The sequence below is a fragment of the Myodes glareolus genome, chromosome X (genome assembly GCF_982192425.1).
Source record: "Myodes glareolus chromosome X, mMyoGla1.1, whole genome shotgun sequence".
NCBI classification, from domain to species: domain Eukaryota; kingdom Metazoa; phylum Chordata; class Mammalia; order Rodentia; family Cricetidae; genus Myodes; species Myodes glareolus.
Window position 1 is genome coordinate 38,944,972 of NC_142053.1, and position 23,342 is coordinate 38,968,313.

The window sequence follows — 23,342 nt, forward strand, 5'->3', positions numbered from 1 at the left end:
CCTTGCAGGGAGCAAGGCAGTTTGTTCCAAGTGTACATCAAATGGACACCAAAGGTACGTGGGGCAGTGTTTCTATGTATCACAGAGGATGTGAAAATCCATAGTATATGCTATGAAATAGCTTTGAAATGTTACAAAATTCTAATGCATAGACTTTGTCAGTCTCCCTTCACCAAAACTGTCCCCAACAAAGTGACCTTTGTCTTCCGTATAAATAAATGCAGTCCCAGACCAGAACAGTGCCTCGGAGTTAGCTGGTGCGTCTGAATATGTGATTCTGAATATATGAGTAAGCTATTCAAATAAATCAAGGGAGCTGAATGGGAATAAGAGTTCTTGATAATGGCCTGAGATCCAACTGGCCACACTGAGGAGGAGAGAGAGTAGGAAGAAAAGCGGTTGTCTTCATCCCAGGGAACCCCACCTGTGAGCAGGCAGCAGGGGTGGGGGGTGGGGGAGTGGAGGGATGGGGGGATAAGGTAACCCATTCTTTTTTTTTTTTGCTTTCTTACTGGAAAAATTAGTTGAATAAGAAGAAGAAACATTGTTCTCTAGACATATCTGCTGTAGTTGGGAACAGAAATGAGATAGTCCACCTATGTGAAACCAGCATGTCGCTAGTCCCCACAGCAACACTGTGCAATTCAGTTCCATAGTGTCCTATATCATTACCGCCAGCTATTTCACTGCTCAATTGACTTACCTACCTCTATATACTATGAGTTTGTTGTTTTTTTAAACCTCAGATTTAGTAAACTATTTTAAATTCTGCTCCTCAGCACCTCACATTAACTGTGTGGCTCCAGGTGCCTTACGAATCCCCTTTAAGGCTTCAAAGCTGCTTCTGCACAATCCAGGTATATACCCCTTTAAACTCATATGTTGGAACTAACCCCCCAGGTGATAGTATTAAGAGGAGCCTCTTGGAAGGTGATTAATTCACGAGGGCTCCATCCTCATGAGTGGATTGGAGTGCTTATAACAGAGGTTGAAGGGAACAATCCAATCTTGTGTTCCTTTTCTTTTCCGTTTTTATTCTGAGATAATGTTTCTCTGTGTAGGCCTGGTTGCCCTGTTACCCACACTGTAGTCCAGGCTGGACTCAAACTCAGATCTGCCTGCCTCTGCCTTCTAAATGCCGGGGTTAAAGGCATGCACCACCAAACCTGGCCCCAATGTTCTCTTACCCTTCTGCTGTGTGATGGTTAACCGACAAGATAGTTAATCTTGATTGCCAATTTGACAGAATACGGAATCACCTGAGAGACAAGCCTCTGGGTGTGGCTATGAGGTTTAGCTAAATCTAGAGATTTAGCTGACTTTGGGAGCTCCACCATGATCGCGGGTGGCACAATTCCACCGGTAGAGTCTCAACTGAATACAAAAAAGAAAATGAGGCTGGGGCTTGTCTCACATGCAGGAAACCCTAGAGTCAACCCCCAGTACTTGCCAAGAAGGGGTGGTGAGGGAAAGAAGAAGAAAATGAGTGGAACACAAGTATTCATCTCTGTGCTTCCTGACTGTGGATGTAATGCAATCAGCCATGTCACACTACCGATGCCATGACTTCTCCGCCATGATGGAATGTGTCCCCCTCAAACCATGTGCCACGAATAAATCTTTTCTCCCTGAAGTTGACTTTTTTAAGGTATTTGTTCGTAACCTCCAAAGTAACTAATACATGTATCTTCTGCCGTGTGAAGACACAGTATTGACCCTCACTCCCCACTTCCCCACCCCAAAAGAAGCAACACTCGGGGTGCCATACTGGAAGCAAAGAGAGTTTGGAAGCTGTCATCAGACCCTTTGGTGCTTTGATCTGGTACTGTCCAATCTCTACAACTATCAGAAATATAGTTTTACTGACTGTACATAAATCACAAAATGTATCTGACATTTTGTCATAGTGACCGGGACAAAGAGTTGTAGCTGGGCAGTTCAGTGAGATAATGCATGTAAAGTACTTAGTCTCCGTGTCTAGTAGGTGTACTTGCGACATAAGTTTCTCCTCTGTCTGACCTATGCCCCCTCCCCATCTTGGAGTCTGGCCTCCAGGCTCCTGGAACTGGCCAAGTAGGAAAGGTTCTGCCTTTGCCCTGCTTCCTCCACATCTATCTTCTTAACAGCCAGCCAGCTGATCATTATCTTACTGCCTCAAAGCACAGATACTTTGGAAGGCTAATCTGATGGATCCAACTGATGTAGGGAGTTGAAGTATGAGAGTGACTTAAGGCTGTGCATTCCAGGTATGAAGTTCACTCGGACAGAGCTTTCGGGAGCCAATGCCTCACCCTAAGGGAAAAATCAAACTCTACCTTGTCAAGCCAGAAGACTCCTTGGTTAATTTTACATTTTCTACCCGCAGCTAGCTTGGTTTCAAACATCAACTTTGAACTCAAAGGTTCATCCACTGAAGCCTCAAAATGCATCCTGTTGCGGCCCATTCCTCTCTACCTGGCCCCGTGGATGATGATAACATAATAGCTAAAAGTTTATTACATAAGCACTATTTGTTAAGCACTATCCTGAGTGTTTTAAACATATTAAGTTATTTAATCTTTCAATCTGGGAGGCAGGGCTGAATCTTTATCAGCTCCACTTCAGCAATGAGTCACCTGAGGCTAACAGAGGTCAAATCATTTCCTCAGGTCTGCCTAACCTCAAAGCCCATACTCTCCTGTTACTGGGCATCAAGAAGCAATTTTCCAGTTCTTGGGCCCATATATTGCTTTATTTGAGCCTCTAACATCTAAGTCATACTCTCTTGAATTAGGAAGTAATGAAGCATGGTGGGAAAACACACAGGGCTACTGTAGCATCCCTGTCTCTTACTAAATGAGAGACTTTCAACAAAGCATTAACCTTTTCGGAGCCTGCACTGCCTTATGTGAAAAACAGGCTACCCTAGAACTGGCTCCCCAGGTTTTTGAAAGATTTAAATGAGTCAGAATCTATAAAGTACTTGGAACAAGGCTCAGTTTTCCTGGGGATGTGAGCACTGTATAATTGTTCTGTACTCTCATCAATGTGTATATTGCAATGTAAGATAGTAAGACTGTATCTTGTTCATTTTTGTCTTCTCTCCGGCAAAACTGTTGCCCAAAACCAATTCTCAGAGACTAGTCACTGAATGAAAGAAAGAATTGTATAATCGTACTAATCTTCATTCTAGGCTTGAGACATACCAAGAGTCCTTATTTTGGGCAAAATCATCACAACTTGCCCACAGAATTTTAGATGAGTCAACACCAACAGTTAACAGAAATATTCAAAGACGTGACCACCCTCAACCCCAACTGGACGGTGGTTGCTTTTTACTGGAGCAGGGCAAACAACAGAGTGAGCAAGGAGAAAGGTCATCTGGGTAACCACGGGCCTGACCAGCAAGCAGAGAAACTTCCTAGTAACAAGAGTTCCAACTCCTCTCCTTATGCAGATAGAAAAACTGAGGCCCACGGAGGGAGCGTGGCTTATGCAAAACCGCTGGCAAATTCAGGACTGGGGGACATTTACTCCATATCTTGTTTTTCCTCTATACCTTTCCAACACTGGTCTAAGAGGCCACCAGCAGAGCAGTTCCCAGTGGCTGTGGTTAGACGTGGGGACTCTCAGTTCACAGGACACCCAGCCCTTCTAGAGCCAGTGCTGCTCATCCAACACGTTCCCGAAGACATAACAAAATTTGCTAGCAGAGTTCAGGCACAATGACACTATTTCTTATTTGGTTTTTGTTGTTACTGTGTTTAAGGCATGTAAGAAGGGCGTCAAATCTCCCAGTCTCTAGAGTTGCTTAACAGAAACCTAGTGGGAGAAGCTCGGAGGTTTAGCTGCCCTGCTAACTGGATCCATGACAAATGAACTTTACTTGCTCAAATACAAATAAATAATATGATTTTTCATTGTCTCATGTCCATATACTTGGGGAGTTGGGTTTTTTCTTTTCTTTTGGGGGGAGGGGAAGAATTCTACGGATGGCAATTGTGCTCTTTTCTGCCACAGTGACCTCTGCAATGTTTGCTATACCATGGCAAACGCTTAAGGGTTAACTTTCCCACATGAGGTATAAGACCACAGAATGGAGAAGAGAATGATCAGTATGTGAAACCTGGCCTGAAATGTGAATTAGAAGACCCTAATTACCATTCGAGGAACTAACCATATTGTTGAGGTTTGGTGGATTTTTTCCAGCATCTCTTCTTCAACTTGCCATATGATTCTTCTCCTAGTCGTGGGTCCAGTACCTCCTTATCCTCATCACCTATCCCTGACCACAGAAGGGGATCTTGTCTTCCACACAAACCCTTTCTCCAAGCACACGGAGCAAAATACTAACCTCTTGTTGTGGCTAAACTTGATTGTCAACTGGATGGGAATCAGAATCACCATGGAAACAAACTTCTGGGTATTGACTAGGAAGGATCGCCTACACTAGGCTGATAGATGGGAAGGCCCACTCTCAATGCAGGTGGCTGGGATTTGGGGTTAATCATAAATGAGAGAGTGAACTGAGGTGGAAAGATGGCTCAGCAGTTGAGTGCTTCCTGCACAGTCGTGAAAACTGGAGGTCACATCTCAAAACCCGTGTAAAAAGCCTAGCATCTTGAACACTCCTGTAACTTCAGCTCTTAATGGGGCAGAGACTGGAGGATCACTAGAGCATGCTGGTTTCTGATGAGGCAGAGAAAACACAAGCCCTAGGTTCAGGGAAAGGCCCTGCCTCAAAGAACTAGTCAGGGAGTGGGAGAGGAGGACATTTGGTGCTCTCTTCTGACCTCTAAAGTACAGACGGAGGCACATGCATCCATATTACATACACACACATTCAAATACATTTAGATGTGTGTATGTGCATACGCCCACATGCACACACACACACACACACACACCTTTTTCTAAAAAGAAAAAAGACTTCTCTACCATGACAAATTATATGCATGAATAACCCTTTCTCTTTACACTTCTTTTGTCAGATATTTTGTCATAGCAACAAGACAAACAACTAATATACGATCCATACAGTATCCCACTTTCCAGAACAATGGCATTGCTTCTAGTCTTTGGCATTTGCTAGTGCTGGTCCATGCTAATTCCTTCTACAGGTGCCTTTTTAGCCGCTTTCAAATTGGCTCCACACAACCTAGAATCGTTCAGTCTTCTTCCACTACATGCTTCTCCCAAATTCCTCAAAAAGTATGTTTGTTCTCAGGTTGTTGACTATATTTAGAAGGAACCACAGGTTCCCACAAATATATCTCACCTGACTAACAACTGTTTCTGAAAAACCTTGTGACAATGGGGTTCAGACAGTTGTCCATATCTCAGTTGTCTTTGAGGGGTTCACTCTTTAACAACTCAATAGGTTCTCAGAAGGATCCTCCAAGAAGAGCTACTCCTCAACCCCTGACCCCATGACCCCAGCCTAAGTCCCACCAAAGTGTGCATTTTCCCCTCCATCCTGATTCCTTCTGATCCTGCCTCTCATAGCCACTCTTGTGGCTCCTCTTGTTTGTCTTTCAGAGCAGTCCCATTTCCTTTGTACATCCTCTATGACGTCTCCCAGGAGCCTCCATCCTTCCTCTTCCCTAGGGTCTATAAATACTCTGGTACCCAGGGGAGACATGGAAATGCTTTCCTCACCAAGCAAGGCCCACTGAGCTAGGAGGGCCACACCCAAAACAGCAGGTTTATCTCCAAAGTCCCATGTGCCAGCAAATCTTTCTTGTCTTGCATTGCTGGCTAATGTTATCAAGGCTTGAATTAGGCAGGGTATTGTATGATCTTGAATTTGGAAACATGGTTTGCTGAGCCAGGGCAATGACTGTTGGGGATTGGGTGTTGAGTCTATGGACTTACTAATAGCATCAAAGACAGAGAGATGATGAGGTCATCTTCCAGCTCCACAGGAGCAGAGTCTAAGACTGTCTTTTATGACTGTCCTCAGTATCTAGTTTGCATTTGACAAATTCTAAGTATTCAATAGCTTTCTGAATGAATATAGAATAAACAGCAAATGAATGAGTCAGAGCGTCTGTGTTTTGGGACCTCAAATTCTTCTAAAAAGTGAAAAAAAAACCATGCCTATCTTACTGGACTCAGTAAGAACTTCAAATGAAAAAATGTGAAGTGGCCTGGAGTTATAGCTCAGTAGAATAGCACCTCCCTAGAAATGGAGGAGAAGGAGCTTTGGGAACCCTGTTACTTTCCCGTTCAAGGGAACAGGACATCAGTTAATGCAACTAGCCATCCCATGAGTGAGACATGCGCTGCTTAGATCTTTGGGCCTGCAAGAGAAACAGAGTTGGAACTGGGACAGGACACTTGATGCCTGCATCCTTCTGGGTAGGAAGAGTTTCTGTAACTTCACCTTGGAAGAGACAGTAACAAGAACCCCCAATTCCCATGCTTTCCAGCTTAGTGCTCATAACTTATCAATCACCCTCTGAATTAAGAAGGAGAAGGCATGCCCAGCCGTAAATACTGCCTGGAGCTATCTCAGGTATTTAGTTGGGGTTTTCAGCGTCTTTTTAAAAAACATCTGATCGGGTCAGACTGAGGATAGGGTGACAATTTTCTGGACTAAGTCTGTCTTTGTGGTGATTCCCATTAGGTGATCCATCAGCCGTGGCATTGGCTTAAGGCATTGCCCGACTGACAAATGACTTGAAATCGCACCTCTTGGTTTTGCATTCTACCTCCGTGCCTTCTTGGCTTTTACTGTGAACAAGCAGGGAGAGAATTCACCTCCTTCCCCTTGCTCCTGTATCACATCCATCTGAGGCATCCCTAGAGGCTCAACATTCCAAGTCTTTGGTTTCTTGCATTTGATTTCCCCAGCCCCTATCAAGTCATAATCTCCTTTCCTGCAGGGAAGGGACACTTCCACCTCTTCCTCCATATCCTCTTAGCTGCTTGCATTTGGGTCTGGAGACCTTAAAGGGCCATTTCTTGTTTCCATCTTGTCTTCCATTGTTTTCTCCCCTGGGATAGCTATATATTCACAGCTCCGAGATGCCTCACTGGTCTGGAATGTCCAGCGAGCTGATCCTCTGAATCATATACTTAAAGAAACTGGAAAGTGCGGTGCTCATTAGGCTGTCATTTCCACAGTTTCCTCCTCCAACCTGGATGCCTTCCCACTTGCTGGATGGTGTGCTTTTCTGTTCCGTCCCTGGTCCATGCAGCCCCAGAGAGGTAGGCAGAGACATGTCTGCACAATCCAAGCCAGATTCCTAGCTTTGTCTCACTGACTTAGATAGCCCAGAAAAGGCACATTTCAGGGTAATTCCCTCCAATAGGTACCACGGAATCAGAGCTTGAGAAGGCCTTCCCAAAGACTGCCTCCACTTTTATATATACTGTATTATAGAGACAAAATTGACATAAAATAATTTAGTGCATAATGTCCTAGTTCCATGTGAGTTTGTGTGTGTGTGTGTGTGTGTGTGTGTGTGTGTGTGTGTTAGTTTTTGTCAATTCGACACAAGCTAAAGGCATCTAAGAAGAGGTCGCTTCAGTTGAGGAACTGCCTCCATCAGACTGGTCTGAGAGAATCTTTGGGGGCATTTTCTTGATTGACAATTGATGTGGGAGGCCCCAGACTACATGGACAGGTGGTCAGGGGTTGTATGAGGAAGTAAACTGAGCAAGCCAGTAAGCAGAATTCTTGCATAGTGTCTTCTTCAGTTCCTGCTTGAGGTTCCTACTTTGTGTTCCTGCTCTCACATCTCTCAGTGATGAACTGTGACCAGGTAGTTGTAAGATCAAATAAAACTTTTCCTCTCCAAATTGCTTTTGGTCATGTTATTTATCCCAGCAACCGAACGCAAAGCAGAGCACCATATAAAAGCATCACCATCATCAGGTTCCCATTTTTTAATGTTTACAAATCTACAGCTTTAACTGCATTTACGCTCCTTTCCTCACCAAACTGCATATTTTAGATATCTTTCTGCTCCACTTTCTACTCCCTCTCATTACAAACCTAAGAGCAGTGAGCAGTAACTATGCTATAGTGTTCATACAATGCTGTCTTGAAACTTATTCCCCCAAAGAAATCAGTCTGTTCCTTTTGAATTCAACCTCATTCAAGGTTTTAAGTCATGTGGAGAATACAGCTGAATTCCTCACCAGATTATAATATGAATGGCTTCTAGCCCTATAGCCAATAAAGTCTCTGTTGCCTTCACTGTCCACATTTTTATTGGCATTCAGTCTTCTGAACCCCCATCAGAATGGCCCATTAAGTTCTGCCTGCAACATTTTAAGACTCCTCTAGCCTGCAGTCACAAATCCTTCTACCTTTCTCCCACAAACCAGTTCTCAAGGCCTATGAATCACCCCGGCTATTCACAGCAGCCACCCTGCTTTTGAGTACCAATTTTATGTTAGTTACTTTTCTTGTTGTTATGACCAAATACCTGACGACAGCAACTTGAGGGAAGATGGTTTTATTTGGGTTTATGGTTAGAGGGGATGCATGATCCAACACAATGGGGAAGGCATCACAACAGGTGCCTCCCTGGCAATGAGAATGTGAGTTTTGAACTCCTCACATTTGAGACAGGATACAGAGATGAAACAGGAAGTGAGACAGGCTATCTTATACCTCAAGGTTTGCCCCCACCATGACTCACTTCTTCCAGCAAAACCCCACCTTCTAAAGAGCTCACCAACTCCCAAAACAATGCCATCAATTGGAGGTCAAGTGTTCATATGAGCCTATAAGATAAATTTCACATTTATGTCATACTACTTGTTAAGCTGTATATTCAAATGTATAGTACGTATTTTATTGGCTAGTTTTTTTATAACTGGGCTAGCAATATTGAGATACACTTCATATGCACAAAACTTACCAATTGAAAGTGTAAGATTTAGTGGTTTTTAACGTATCTACAAAGTTGGGGGCCAGCACCATAATCTAAAATATTTTCAGCACCCTAAAAGGAATCTTCCTACCCATCACCTGTCACTCTTTACTATGCTCTTCCTTCAGTCCCTAGAAACCACCATTTACTGTCTCTGTAAATTTATCACTTCTAAACATCTCATAGGAATAGAGTCATACAATACAGATGTCGCTTTTTTATGTAGCTTCTTTCACTGATACATTGTTTTCAAAGTTCATCTATATCATAGCATGCATTGGTATTGGTATTTCATTTCCTGTTATTGCCAGATGATGTTGCATTGTTTGGCTATATCACGTTGTATTTATCCATTCAGTAGAATGCCTGCAACAAATGCGAGGGGTCCCAAGCTCACATCCCTACAGCCTTGGAGCTCCTTGCTGTGATGTCCTGGCCCATTGTGTTGGGCCATATTCCCTGGAACCTTGAGCCAAAGAAAACCTTCTTCCCTCAGGTGACTGTTGTCAGGACAAATTGAAATTGAAAGACAATTGACTTATTTTTAACGTAAGCTATTATAAATAATGCTATTATAAGGATTTGTGTACTAGCTTTGCTATAGATATGTCTTCAGTTCTCTCTCTACTGTCTGCCCAAGTATTTACTTGTCTCCTGTGGATTGTTCTCTTTAATCTTTTCAAGAACCATTAAAAACTGTTTTCATCTTCAGGCATTGTTCTTTGGGAGCAATCCTCCTTATTTGTGTTTGTTGAAACAGGGTCTTTCCCTAGCCTGGGGTTCACCAAGTAGATAAGGCTGACTGACTGGTGAGTCACAGGGATCCACTTTTCTCTGCTTCCCCAGTACCAAGATGACAAGCTTGCTACACTATGCCCAGACTGGTTTTTATCATAGGTTTAAACTTAGGTTCACATGCTTGCATACTAAGCACTTTACCAACCCAGTGATCACTTCTTTATCCCTAATGGGCAGAAGACCTTTATCAGCTATTTAATTTCCAAATAATTTCTTCTATTTGATAAGTTGTCTTTTCACTTTTTTCATGTCCCAATTTTGATCAAGTTTAAGATGTCTACATTTTCCTTGGTGGCATGTGCTTTTGTTATCATATCTAAGAAACAGTGACCCAATACAAAAACACACAGATTTATTCTATTTTCTTCTAACAGCTGTATAGATTTTTCTCTTATGTTTAGATCTATGATCTATTTTGAGTTAATTTTTATGTATAAAGTAAGGAAATAAATCACCCTTGTTCTTTTGTACTTGAATATTCATTTGTCCTAGCATCATTTATTGAAGAGCATATTTTTACCCCCATTAAATTATAAATGGTATTATTTTAAATGTTATCATTTCATTGTTTGATGCTTGTAAATAGAAATAAAATTGATCTACGTATATTGATCTTGTATCCAAAAACCTTGCTAAAATAGTTTAATAAAAATAGATTTCTAACAAACATTATTGGAGTTAACAGAAGTGATTGTCACCAGCAAATAAAGACAGATACCACGTCCTCTCCCATCTTAATGTTTTACATTTTACTTTCTTGTTTTATTGCGCTAGCGGGAATTTCCAGTAAAACACTGAATAAGAGCAGACATTCTTGTCTCCCTCCCCACTTGAGGAGAAAATAATTCAGCTGTTGATCATTAACTGTTAAGTGTAGTTTTTTTCCACAACATCTTTCAAAATGAGAACGTTCCTTTCTATTCCTACCTTGCTTAGAGTTTTTCTTAGATACAGAAGTTGAATTGTGTTAAATGTTTTTCTGTGTTTGCTAAGATAATCATATGGCTTTTGTATATTTTTATTAATATAGCCAATTATAATGCTTAACTCCCAAATGTTAAATAAAACTTGCCTTGTGGGAATAAATTTCACTTTATTATGAACATATTCCCCTTTTTATATATTTTTAGATTTGAGTTACAAAAATTTTGCATGTTTATATTTGCATGACCTGTATTTATAAAGTATTTTTATGCTTTTATTAGCAGAATAAGAAAAAGAAATGTGCCTTTCTTTTCATCATTAGAGAGGAATTCATAAAAAGCTAGTATTATTTCTTTAAAAGCTTTATAGAATCCACCAATAAAACCATCTGGCTCTGAAATTATCTTCGCTGATTATTTAAACTACAGATTCAGGTGTCTGTAGTAGAGGGCTATTCATAGTACCTATTTATTCTGAATGAGCTTTTTTGTGTGAGAGCCTCTTAAGAAATATCTCCACTTCATCTAAATTGTCCAATTTGCAGGCCAAAGTTGTTCATAATATTCCCTTAGTACCACTTTAACATCCGTAGAATCTGTAGTTACTTACCCTGTCATTCTTCAAACTGGTAATCTGCGTCTTCTTTCTTCTTGCCCTGATCAGTCTGCCTGAAGGTTTATCAGCTTTATTGATCTTCTCTAAGAACAAGCTTCTAGCTTCATTTATTTTTGTACTGTTTGTTTATTTTCCGTCTTCTTGATTTCTGCTCCGATCTTTATTTCCTTCTACTTGAGGTTTAATTTGCTCATCTTTTGCTAGTGGCTAATGGTGGAAACCGAGGCCATTGATTTAAGACCTGTGTGATTAATTTTATGTGTCAGCTTGCCTGGGCTGTAGAATACCTCTAGATAGTTTGTGACAATTTTTCCAGAAGGGATAAGGACTTTAAAAAAAAAAAAGAACAGCCTCATCAATGAGAGAACAAATCTTTCAGCCTGGTTAGAATCTGAATAGAACAAAAAATTCCAAGTGTTCTCTCTCTCTTCTTGAGTTGAATAAACTTCCCAACGTTGACACTATTGTTGTGACATATTTCACACTTACTCGTATTATAAATTATACTCCTTTGTTGTTACTTTTTCTTACATAGTCTCTTATTTTTAGAGCTGGATAGACATTGTTTTTGCTGCTCCTCCATCCTTCCTGGATCCATATAGTTCTCTGTTGTCCTTTTTTTGTCTGCTAGCGAGTCTGCTAGGTATTAGTTCTTGGAGTTTTCGTATACCTGAAAAGTCTTTAATGGGCCTTCAGTTTTGAAAGATGGTTGTTTTCATCAGCTGTGATACATTAACAGAATATCAAAGAGTGGGTAATTTCTAGTAAGCAGAAATGTGTTGGCATAGGATTCTGAAAGCTAAGAAGTCAATGACTGTGGTACCAGGAAAGAATTGTTCATTTTGCATCCATCTGTGACAGATGAGGAAAGAAAGGAAGAGAAAAGGCAAGAAGTTAAATTTGAATTCAAGAAAGCTCAAATAAGCCTCAAAATCATTTAGAACTGGCATTAATCTATTCATCAAAGTGCCTTTTTTTTCACTAGTGGGAATTTAACCCAGAACCTATTACATTGCTAGGCAAGTCCTCTACAACTAAGCTATAATCCTCCAACATCAGCACCTCCTGGGGCTGGAGCATTGGTTGTCTCAGCTGCTGTGTACTTGCTGCCCAGGTTCAGTTCCCAGCACCCACATGGTGGCTCATAATTATCTATACCTCTAATCCCCGGGGGGATCTGGTGCCCTCTTCTGCCCTCCATGGGCACCAGACACACACCGTGCACTTACATTCAGGCAAAACACAGATGTGAAATAAAATCAAGCAAATATTTTTAAAGCATCTATTAATACTTCTACAAAGACAATAAACTTTCACAGGGAGTTTGAGAGGGAACCCTCAAACCATAGCAATATTTTTGCCTATAATAAACTCTGTGATATTTTTCTTTATTTTAGGTATTTCAAAGATTTTGTTCCAATCCTCTCTATACAAAAATGTGCTCCCTCCCTCTGATTGCTTATAATATGCTGTGTTTTGAGCAATTTGGTTATAATGTGCCTCTGTGTAATGTTCTTTTTGTTTCTTGTACTTGGAGTTTGTTGAGTCCCTTGGGTCTATGAACTTACAGTTTTCATAACTTTTCTTTAAATTAGTTGCTATTTCTTGGGGGGTTTGTTTGTTTTCTTTCCCTTCACTTCTCCTTTTCTTCTTCAGCAACTCCAATGACTGTATCAGGTCATATTATTTCCCTAGCATTCAATGATGCCCTGTGTACTTTTTACATTTGCTTTTGTATGCATTTTGCTTTAAATTGTTTTTATTGCTTTGAATTCAAGTTCACTAGTCATCTTTTATTTAATGTCTAATTCTAATTCAAAATATTTTTTAATTTTGCATGTTGTAGTTTTGACTTCTACAAATTTTAATCAGGTATTTTCTTAATAGTCTTCCATGTCTCTAATGATTTCAGCATACAGAATACAATTATAGTAGCTGTTTTTAATGACTTTCTTTGATAATTCTGTCATCTGTATTAGTTCTGATTTTATTCAGTAATTTGGCTTATGTTCTACTTTTGATCAGTTCCTATTCTGGCCATGTCAGGTAATTTTTAACTGAGTTCCAGACATAGTGTCTTCTATGTTTTTGAGTTTTTATCACTGAATCCCTTTAATCAGCGGTTCTAAATGAAAAATGATGTCTAGAGACATGCTTGGTTGTTACAATTGGAAGGTACTACTGGTATTTAATGGATGAAAATTGAATGTATCAGTAAACATCCTACAGCACACAGAATAGCCTTCACAATAAAGAATTCTGAGGCCAATTGCACTAGAGTTGGAAAACCCTGCTACAAATCTTTTGAGCTCATTCTGGGACTTGGTTAAGTTTCTTCTAATGTGTTCGGTCATTTTGGATCCTACTCTTCAGCTTTGTTAAAGGAAACCAGAGCAATCTTAAGTCTAGGGCTAATTATTCCTAGCCTGTTTGCATAGATAACCATCTTTCGTTATAGCTTCCCATGGGCAGAAGGAGGGAGTGAGAGAAGAGTATGGAAGGAAGGACAGGAGCAGAGAAGAAAGGGGGAATGGGGAGAGGAGGGGAAATAGAAGAGGGGAGGAGAAATGAAGGAAGATAGGGATGGAGAGGCGAGAGAATGAAAGAGGGAAAGAGCTCTTTTCTCTTCATAAACAGGCAAGATCCTGTTTATCCCATTCGTGAGGGCCCCACTCTCCTTCCAATCACCTCCCAAAGTCCCCACCTCCTAATACCATCATGTCAGTTGTTAGAAATATAACAAATAGCTTTGACATTCAAGCTGCAGAAACACCCCAAATCTTAACTGATTGGGAACAGGCACTATTTCCAGCTCTGAGCTCTGAGTACAGTTTCCCCTAACCATTAATAGCGGTGCTTCCACAGCAATCAGATCATTTCCTTCTTGAGCTCTTGAATCTACATAGTTTGTTCCACCCCCACTTCATCCCCAGCATCCATCCCTAACTCATCAGTAGGCTCTGGAGATGCTTCAGACTGGTTGCTTCTACTCTTGCGCTGACCTCTTCCTCTTGGGTTCTAATGAATGGGGACAATCCCCTCAATTAACAATCTCTTCCACCTTCCTGCTCGCCTCACCATTCAATCCGCCATCAAGCACTGTTTAATTTAGTCTTACCAGTGTCTCCTAAAGCCTATCTTGTTTTTATTCTCCATGGTCATTGTCCTAGGGCTGGATTCTTCCTAAAATGGCATCAATTTCCATTGTCAACACTCCTACCTCCTGCCTTACAGACCCTTACCTCCAGCACAGAATCTATCACAGCTTACCAAGTGAAAAGATAACTACAACTCTATCCCTTTGTCCGCGTTAGATTTGCTTTGCCTGAAATTTTGTTCTTCTGTCTGTCAACTGATTTCCCCTCCCTAAAGGGTCGGGTCAAATAGCGCCTCTTGCAACAAGTCCATCTTAATATTTTGTTTGTTTGGTTTTTTCAACACTGGGTTTCTCTGTGTAGTCCTGGTTGTCCTGGAACTAGCTCTTGTAGACCAGGCGGCCTCAAACTCAGAGATCCACCCGCCTCTGCCTCCCGAGTGCTGGGATTGAAGGTACGTGCCACCAGCACCTGAACTCATCTCGATATCTTTCGGCACTGGCTGCATCTCTTTATTTCATTGTCTCACCCCTACTGTAGCTTCTTGTGATCAATGATTCCTACAGGAACTTGCTAGGGACTCAATCCCACCCTTGCATGCTGAAGTTCTAATCCCTCAAATGTGTTTCTTTCTGGAGATGGGACCCTCAGGAGCTAATTAAAATTAAATGAGATCATAAGGGTAGGACCCTAATCAGACAGAAGCGTGACCTTGTAGAATCAGGAAGCTAATCCCCCTCTCCACACACCCTGTTTCTTTCCTTGACTGTCACCTGATCATTGTGGCATCTTGTGCTTTGACTCTCTGGCCTCCAGAACCATGGGAACAGTAACTTACGGAGTTTAAGTCACCCAGTCTATGGTATCCAAGGAGGAAACAGGTACCTACTTGCACAAGGTGCGTGTGTGTGTGTGTGTGTGTGTGTGTGTGTGTTCTTTATCCTTTAAGAGATTGACTTTTGTTTTCTTCAGAATCTATGTGTCCTTCAACAAAAGAACCTAAAGCATTGAAAGAGGTAACTTGGCTCATTGGCCAGGCAACAGCTGGGTGCTCTTGCTTCCCAGCCAAAGGCAACTGCCACCGTTCACAACCAGCTGCCTGAGAGAGGACGGTGTTTACCCAATGGCCTGAATGTCCTCAGAGGACTTGCTTCTCAGTTACACAGCAAACAGCTGGCTCCGAAGAAGCTAGGTTTGGGGCACTGGAACCAAATGACTCCAGTGGTGTGTTTGTCTGCTCCACTTTCACACCTCCCAGGGGATTGTTCCGCTGACAGGTGACTTTGTTTAAAAAACAAACAACAACAACAAAAATCCAGAACTGTCATTCTGGGGAAACATTCTCCAAAAGTAACACAAGGCTTTCTGTCGCCCAGGGCTTGTGCAAATTGACTTCACACGCTTGCCACACTCTGCCCCAGACAGCAGGGTCTTTCCAGTCCCGAAGACATTTCCTGGCGCGGTACTTAGACAGACCGGCGGTGGCGCAGGGCTGTGCCAGCCAGATCCAGAAAGAGGATTAGTTTGGTCTGCAGAGACATTTGCCGCCTGTCCTGAGGAGGGCTGTGAAGTGCCCGCATGCACGCACGCCTTTGCGAGTCAATGGCCATTCCTGTCCCAGATTCAGGAGCTGTGCCCGGGAGCTGCTGCCCTGGCTGAGGGCTGAAGGAGGCGTGGGCACTGTGGTGGCGACAGCCCTGAGGATCCTGCCAGGGCGTGAGTTCCCATGCATTGCTGTCTCAAAGCCCTGGAACTACGCTAGAAGAATCAAGAGTCTTGAACAACAAAAATTTTAAAAGAGACGGGTGCGAGGGTGTGTGTGTGTGTGTGTGTGTGTGTGTGTGTGTGTGTGTATGTGGCATTTAGAACCCAAACAAGTAGCAAAACTGAGACACACTGATCTCTTGTTTTACTTTTCTTTTAGGAAAAGAGATAAGCCTTGGGGTTGGAGCTGATTGAGAGACTCGCAGGGAGCAGTGGCTTTGTGAGCTGGTTCCAGGCGTGAGCACCGCTTGCAGTGCTGGCAATTATGACCAAGCCAGGCCTGTGGTTAGTTGGGTGCAGGGACGTGACAGGACCGCGAGTGCTCGTTCTTTATTCTATTGTTTCCAGTCATTAGAAAGGCCTCCGGGGCAGCACATTCTGCTGAGCCCAGCTTTCTGGGTGAAACGGGGCGCCTGTTTAGCTTTACTCTTGCTACTCCGGATGGGGATTTTTGTCCGCATGAAGACCTTAGTCTCACTGGGGTGCAGATCCAGCAGTCTGGCAAACGCCTGAGCCAGCCATTAGCTTGGGACCTGGAGAGGAGCGGAAATTTGCTCCCTCTCCAAGCAGCTGCACCCCTCCCTGGAAGCCAGAAAGTGCACCGCTAAACTCGGTGTCCCTTTGCTTGGCTACCTGACAGCATCGCCAAACAGTAACTATTTCCTTGTTAAAACGCGGATTCTGACTTCGAAGGGCCTAGACCCAAGACTGCATTTCTAATAACCTCTCGGTGGTTAAGAGCACGTACTGCTCTTGCAAGAGACCTGAGTTCCATTCCCAGCACCCAGCACCGTACCTGCCTACAATCACGTACGTGTGCCCCTCTCCAGCAAACACATAATTAAAAGTAATAAAAAAATCTTTAATAACCTCCCAGGTGATGCGACTGCCTGCACACTTTGAGGAATAGAAGCAACACTGGTCTGGACTGAAACGGCACATAGAAACCACTCGATTCTTCAAAACCTAATTAAACCAGCCCCCATCCCAGATACTATGCTGACTTAACTCTGCACTCTGTCAGGGCTGGATGGGGGGAATCTGGGAGGGGGGGCTTCTGTGTGTGAGTGAAACACATCCTGCTGAGTAGCCTGGGCTCAGCCTCCAGACATAGTGCTGGATTATAGGCGTCACCACAGCAGGCAGGGAGCAGTGTGTAAATCAATTATTGTAATGAGCAATCAGGATTGAGAATTCCTGGTACAAACAAGCAGCTATGAGGAGGGCCTTGAGCTGTCGCCTGGCATTCTGAATCCATAATGGGCCTAACTGTAGGGTTCAGTTTATAACCAAGATCAGGAATTCGATTTGTGATCAAGGAACACATTAGTCTACCTCGTTTCAAACACTTCATCTCACATTCACTCATTCAATTATCAAGTATTTATTGGACTATTGTATTGCACTGGGCACAATACTCGTTGTATCATGAATGAGACAGACACAGGAAGGCTATGACTTGTTCAAATAGACAGGTGATGGGAACAAATTTGCATTTTTAAAAGATCACTTTCGGGATGGAAAGATGGCTTAGCAGGGAACAAAACTTGCCACACAAGCCTGATAACTTGAGTTCCATTCCTAGAACACAGGATGGAAGGACAGAACCATCTCCTGAAAATGATTCTCTAGCTTCCATATGTATACAGTGGCAAACACACACACACACACACAAATAATTACTATTGTTATAAAATAAATAAAAAGATCATTTTGACTGGTTGAACAGATTAGACATGGGCCAAGTAGAAGGGTAAGAGAAGTGTTTTAGACCAGATAAGCCAGAAAGAAGAGGGTGAATTTAAGAGCTGCTTAAAAGGCAAAATCATCAGGACTTGATAATACAATTGGCATGAAAATAGAAGAACTTTATCTAGGATTGCTTAGGTAACAGAATGGTTAGCAATGCCATAGAGATAGAAAAGACTGAGAAAAGTATTTAAAGCCAAACAGTGAAAAGATCACCAATAAAGACAATAGAATGTCAAGGGAAAACTAACCTAGGTCTTGAAGAATGCTAATATGATGTGGAATGTCCTTCTGTATATGTGTTGCTTTTATTGGTTGATGAATAAATCTGTTTTGTCCAATGATTTGGCAGAGTAAAGCCAGGTGGGAAATCCAGAGAGAGAGAGAGAGAGAGAGAGAGAGAGAGAGAGAGAGAAGATGGAGTCAGAGAGATACCACGTAGCTGCCAAAGGAGACAGACGCTGGAACCTTACCAGTAGGCCACAGCCTCATGGTTAATTAATAGAAATAGATTAATAGAAATGGGTTAATTAAAGATGTAAGCACTAACAAGAAATATGCCTAAGCTATTGGCTAAGAAGTGTTGTAATTAATATAGCTTCTGTGTAATTATTTGGGTTTGGGCATCTGGGAAATGAACAAGCAGTCTCTGTTTACACTAATATTTAACATCTGACTCTTCCAACATCCAAACTGTTGCTCCTGCCTCCATTGCATTCATTTTTAAAATTTCATTCAAGAAAGACCTTTGATAAAATAGCTCATGGTTTCCTCTTCTTCTTAAGGCTCCTTCACTCTCATTATCACGAATGACATTAACATTGGTATGGATATCTCTTCTGTGATTTTTATTTTTTGGTTTTTCGAGACAGGGTTTTTCTGTAGCTTTGGAGCCTTGCTCCTGGAACTTGCTCTGTAGACCAGACTGGCCTCAAACTCACAGAGATCCACCTGCCTCTGCCTCCCAAGTGCTGGGATTAAAGGTGTACGCCACCACCGCCTGGCCCCTCTTCTGTGATCTTAATCTTCACTGTCAACTTGACTGGATTTGGAATCACCATGAAAACACACCTCTGGGTATATCTATGAGGGTATTTCTTTTTTTAAAAAAAATTTATTTATTTTTTTTTAATTAAAAATTTCCACCTCCTCCCCTCCTCCCATTTTCCTCCCTATGAGGGTATTTCTAGGAAGGTTTGAATAACAGAGAAGGCCCACCCTGAATATGGGTGACAACATTCCTTTGACTGGCATGCAGGACTGAATACAAAGGAGAAAGATAACTGAGTAGCAGCTTTCATTATCACCTGCTTCCTGACTATGGATGCAGTGTGATGAGGTATCTCTAACTCCTGGGAAGAAGAAGGGCAGAGTCAGAGGAGTAGCAAGCAGATGCAAACAGAAGCAGGATGGACGCACTGTACTGAGAAAAGGTACCCACCACATGACAAAACATAGATAAAAATGAGTTAATTGCAAATGTAAGAGTTAGCTAGTAATAAGCTCGAGCTATTGGCCGATCATTTATAATTAATATTAAGCCTCTGTGTGGTTACTTAGGAGTGAGTAGCTTGCAGAACAGAAACTTCTGTCTACATTCCCTCACAAAATAAACTCAATCTTCCTTAATCTGTTTCCACCAGTTATTTTGTCACAGAATAAAGTAACCCAAGATACTTTTTAACATCTTAATGTCTCTATCCTTTGACTTCTTTATCTCACTCCTCCCCTCAGCTCCACCCTGGCAGCTACATCCTGAGCCTTGATATCACTCTCAACTGAGCTACTTTAAAATTTCCCTTTTGAAGAAGCCAGGAAGAAGGTTCAATTAGCAAAGTGCCTGTTATACAAGGATAGGAAACTGAGTTTGGATTCCCAGCACTCATGCAAAAGCCAGGCAAAGCCAGGTAGGTCTCTGGGGCTTGCTGGCCAGCAAGTCTTACCAACATTGAGACTCTGTCTCAAAAAATAAGGTGAACAGGTCCAAGAAGACACGCAACACCAGCTGACCTCAACACATACACATACATGCACACACCTACATAAACACATGAGTATGTCACACACAAAACGCTATTTCAAGTCTCCTCCCTATTATATCTTTTTTTGTTTTATTATTTATTTATTTATTTATTTATTTATTAAAAATTTCCACCTCCTCTCATTTCCCTCCCACTCCCCCTCCCCCTCTCTCTCCAGTCCTAAGAGCAGTCAGGGTTCCCTGCCCTGTGAGAAGTCCAAGGTCCTCCTCCCTCCATCCAGATCTAGGAAGGCGAGCATCCAAACAGACTAGGCTCCCACAAAGCCAGTGCATGCAGTAGAATCGAAACCCATTGCCATTGTCCTTGGCTTCTCAGTCAGCGCTCATTGTCAGCCACATTCTGAGGGTCCAGTTTGATCACATGCTCATTCAGTCCCAGTCCAGCTGGCCTTGGTGAGCTCCCATTAGATCAGTCCCACTGTCTCAGTGAGTAGACGCACCCCTCGCGGTCCTGACTTTCTTGCTCATGTTCTCCTTACTTCTGTTCTTCATTTGGACCTTGGGAGCTCAGTCCAGTGCTCCAATGTGGGTCTCGGTTTCTATCTCCATCCATCGCCAGATGAAGGTTCTATGGTGATATGCAAGATATTCATCAGTGTGGCAATGGGATAAGGCCAGTTCAGGCACCCTCTCCTCTGCTGCCCAAGGAACAAGCTGGGGATCTCTCCTTGGACACCTGGAAACCCCTCTAGAGTCAAGTCTCTTGCCAACCCTAAAATGGCTCCCTTAATTAAGATACCTACTTTCCTGCTCCCATATCCACCCTTCCTCCATTTCAACCATCCCAATCCCCCAAGCTCTCCCCAATCCTCCCCTTCTCCCTTTCTCTCTACCCATCTCCCCTTACTCCCATCCCCCCATTATATCTTTTTTAAAAGCATAAGCATCTTATTTTTTCATTTTTTATTAACTATTTATTTTTATTTTATGTATATTGGTTTTTTACATGCATGTATGTCTTTATGAGGGCATCAGGTAGCACCGGAACAGGAGTTACAGACAGTTGTGAACTGCCATGTGAGTGTTTGGAATTGAACCTGGGTCCTCTGGAAGAGTAGTCAGTACTCTTAACCACTGAGCCATCTCTGCAGCCCCGTTATATCTTCACCTTCCAGATCGCAATTTATTTTGTTTCTTCCCTTAAGAACTGTACTTCAAACTCATTGGCATGTCACTCCCACATAACTTTGTTTTGTCGACTTTTGTTTTTAACTTCTTCATTCTCTAGCTTAAAATCTTTGACTTGTCACTTCAGTACCAAAGATTGACTGACAGTGGCTGTCATGCCAGTCCCTGAACAAGAAAAGTAAAGGCTGAGTTCTGAAGGTAAGTGTAGGAAGTGTGGGCTTCTATGCTACAGAGGAAAACTCAAAAGTTCGTTTTCTGGGTAACAGGAATGGGGGCATAGGTAAATGAGTTACTATTTGTTTTAATAAAAAAATTGAATTATTTTAAAAAGAATTTAGATTATTTTATGTATTTACATGTTTTGCTTGCCATGAATGTATGTGCCTGGTGCCCAAGGTCAAAGATGCATTGAGTCTCCCAAAATTGTAGTTACATGAAGTAACACCATGTTGGTGTTGGAAAGCAAACTGCAAGAACAAGCGCTCTTAACAGCTAAGCCATCTCTCCAGTCTCTTACAATACCTTTCTTACCTGGGCAAATCACTGTCCACCTCTATGCTAAAATCTGTGGTGGCAATTGAGGGGTTAACATTCCCTTAAGGAAGCAGTTACAGATTATTTCAGCTATTTGGACAATTGTTCAGATGGAGTTCCAGATTACTGGGTCAGGGCGAATGAGAACATATTAACCTGGGCTGTTGAAAAGAGGTGTATCATTGGCTATTTACCATTAATGACTGATGCGATGCTCGGGTATCCCAGACTTGAAGCTTGGGCTGGGTCCACCTTCTAGCCGGAGGGAGAGGCAAAGGGAAAGAAGTGGAGTGTGTGCTGGAATCTGGCTGACAATGAGGTGTCTGGGGAAGGAGCTGGAGAAACCACTTCCAGTCTCAATATAACACCAGTGGGCAAACTAACACACAAACATTCCAAGTGGTACAACATGAGACTATTGAGGATACACTCTTGCACACAGGACTGATGGAAAAGTCTCTGTGCCAGCTGGTTTAGGGCCCACCTGAAAGAACTTACCTGCCTCAGAAAACTGGAACGAACTGCGATCAAATGTCTATACTCCAACAGGGGAGTCTTGGCCTTTTCTCTGTTATGAGCTCTGAGGAGTTTGCTAACATCTGTGGTCTTCATAGAATATTTGGAGGGATGTTTGTTGTTATTTTGGTTTCGTTTAGTTTCTGTAGGTTTTTGTTTTGTTTTCTTTTGTTTTTCGTGACAGGGTTTCACTTTGTGACAGCCCTTGCTGTCGTGAAACGTGCTCTGTAGACTAGGCTGGCCTGAAACTCACAGAGATCCACCTACCTGTGCCTCCTGTGTGCTGGGAATTAAAGGTGTGCACCACCAGGCCCAGCTACAGAATGGTTTTAATTGAATTAAATAAAATGCAAAGAATTGGAAACCAGTCATAGAATGCACCTGTCAACATATATTTAAAATGAGTGATATCTGTGCCTCATTATTAGTACATTAAGTAAGAAGATCAATCTGCAAATCTTGTAACTAACACAATTCCAAAGTAATGATGAGCATATTGTTACTACAAGAAATCTGCCTCAGCCTAGAGTGATAGGAAAATAGGTGTAATTTCTGTTGGGGTCAAACAGCAGAACCTCTAATTCTACAGTGTCTCGTTGCTTATATTCATAGTTGAAAAGATTGTGGTAATGTAGGTAAACAATGATAGCAGAAATTGGGGTTGGAGAGATGGCATAGAGGATCCAGGTTAAGTTCTTAGCATCCACATCAGGTGGCTCACAGCCTTCTATAACTCCCTGTCCAGGGAATTCAATACTCGCTGGCCTCCATTGGCATCAGCATGCGTGTGGTATACATAAACTTACACAGGCACACACACATATGAATAAACATACATAAATTGCCCTGTGTCTTATTTTATTTGGCTGTTAAAGTTAGATACCATAATAAGATGGTCTTTATTTATTGCCAAAATTTATTTCTCACATTTCTAGAGTCTGAAAACACAGAGATTAAGGTGACCATACTCTCTCTGGTGGGGCGGTCTTCCTCATTTATGGCACCTCTGAGCTGTGTTGTCACATAGTATAGGAATCAGAGGATCTCTGTTGAGTCTCTTTTGTCAGGGTATTAATCCCACGGGCTTTCCCTTATAATCTAATTACCTCCAAAGTCCCTACCCTCGAATACCATTCTTATTTATTTATTATGTATGAGTGTCTGTCCACATGTACACACGTGTGTCAGAAGAGGGCATCAGATCCCATTATAGTTAATTGGTTATGTGCCACCATACGTATTCTGGGAACTGAACTCAGAACCTCTGGAAGAGCATCAGAGCAGCCAATGCTCTTAACCTCTGAGTCATCT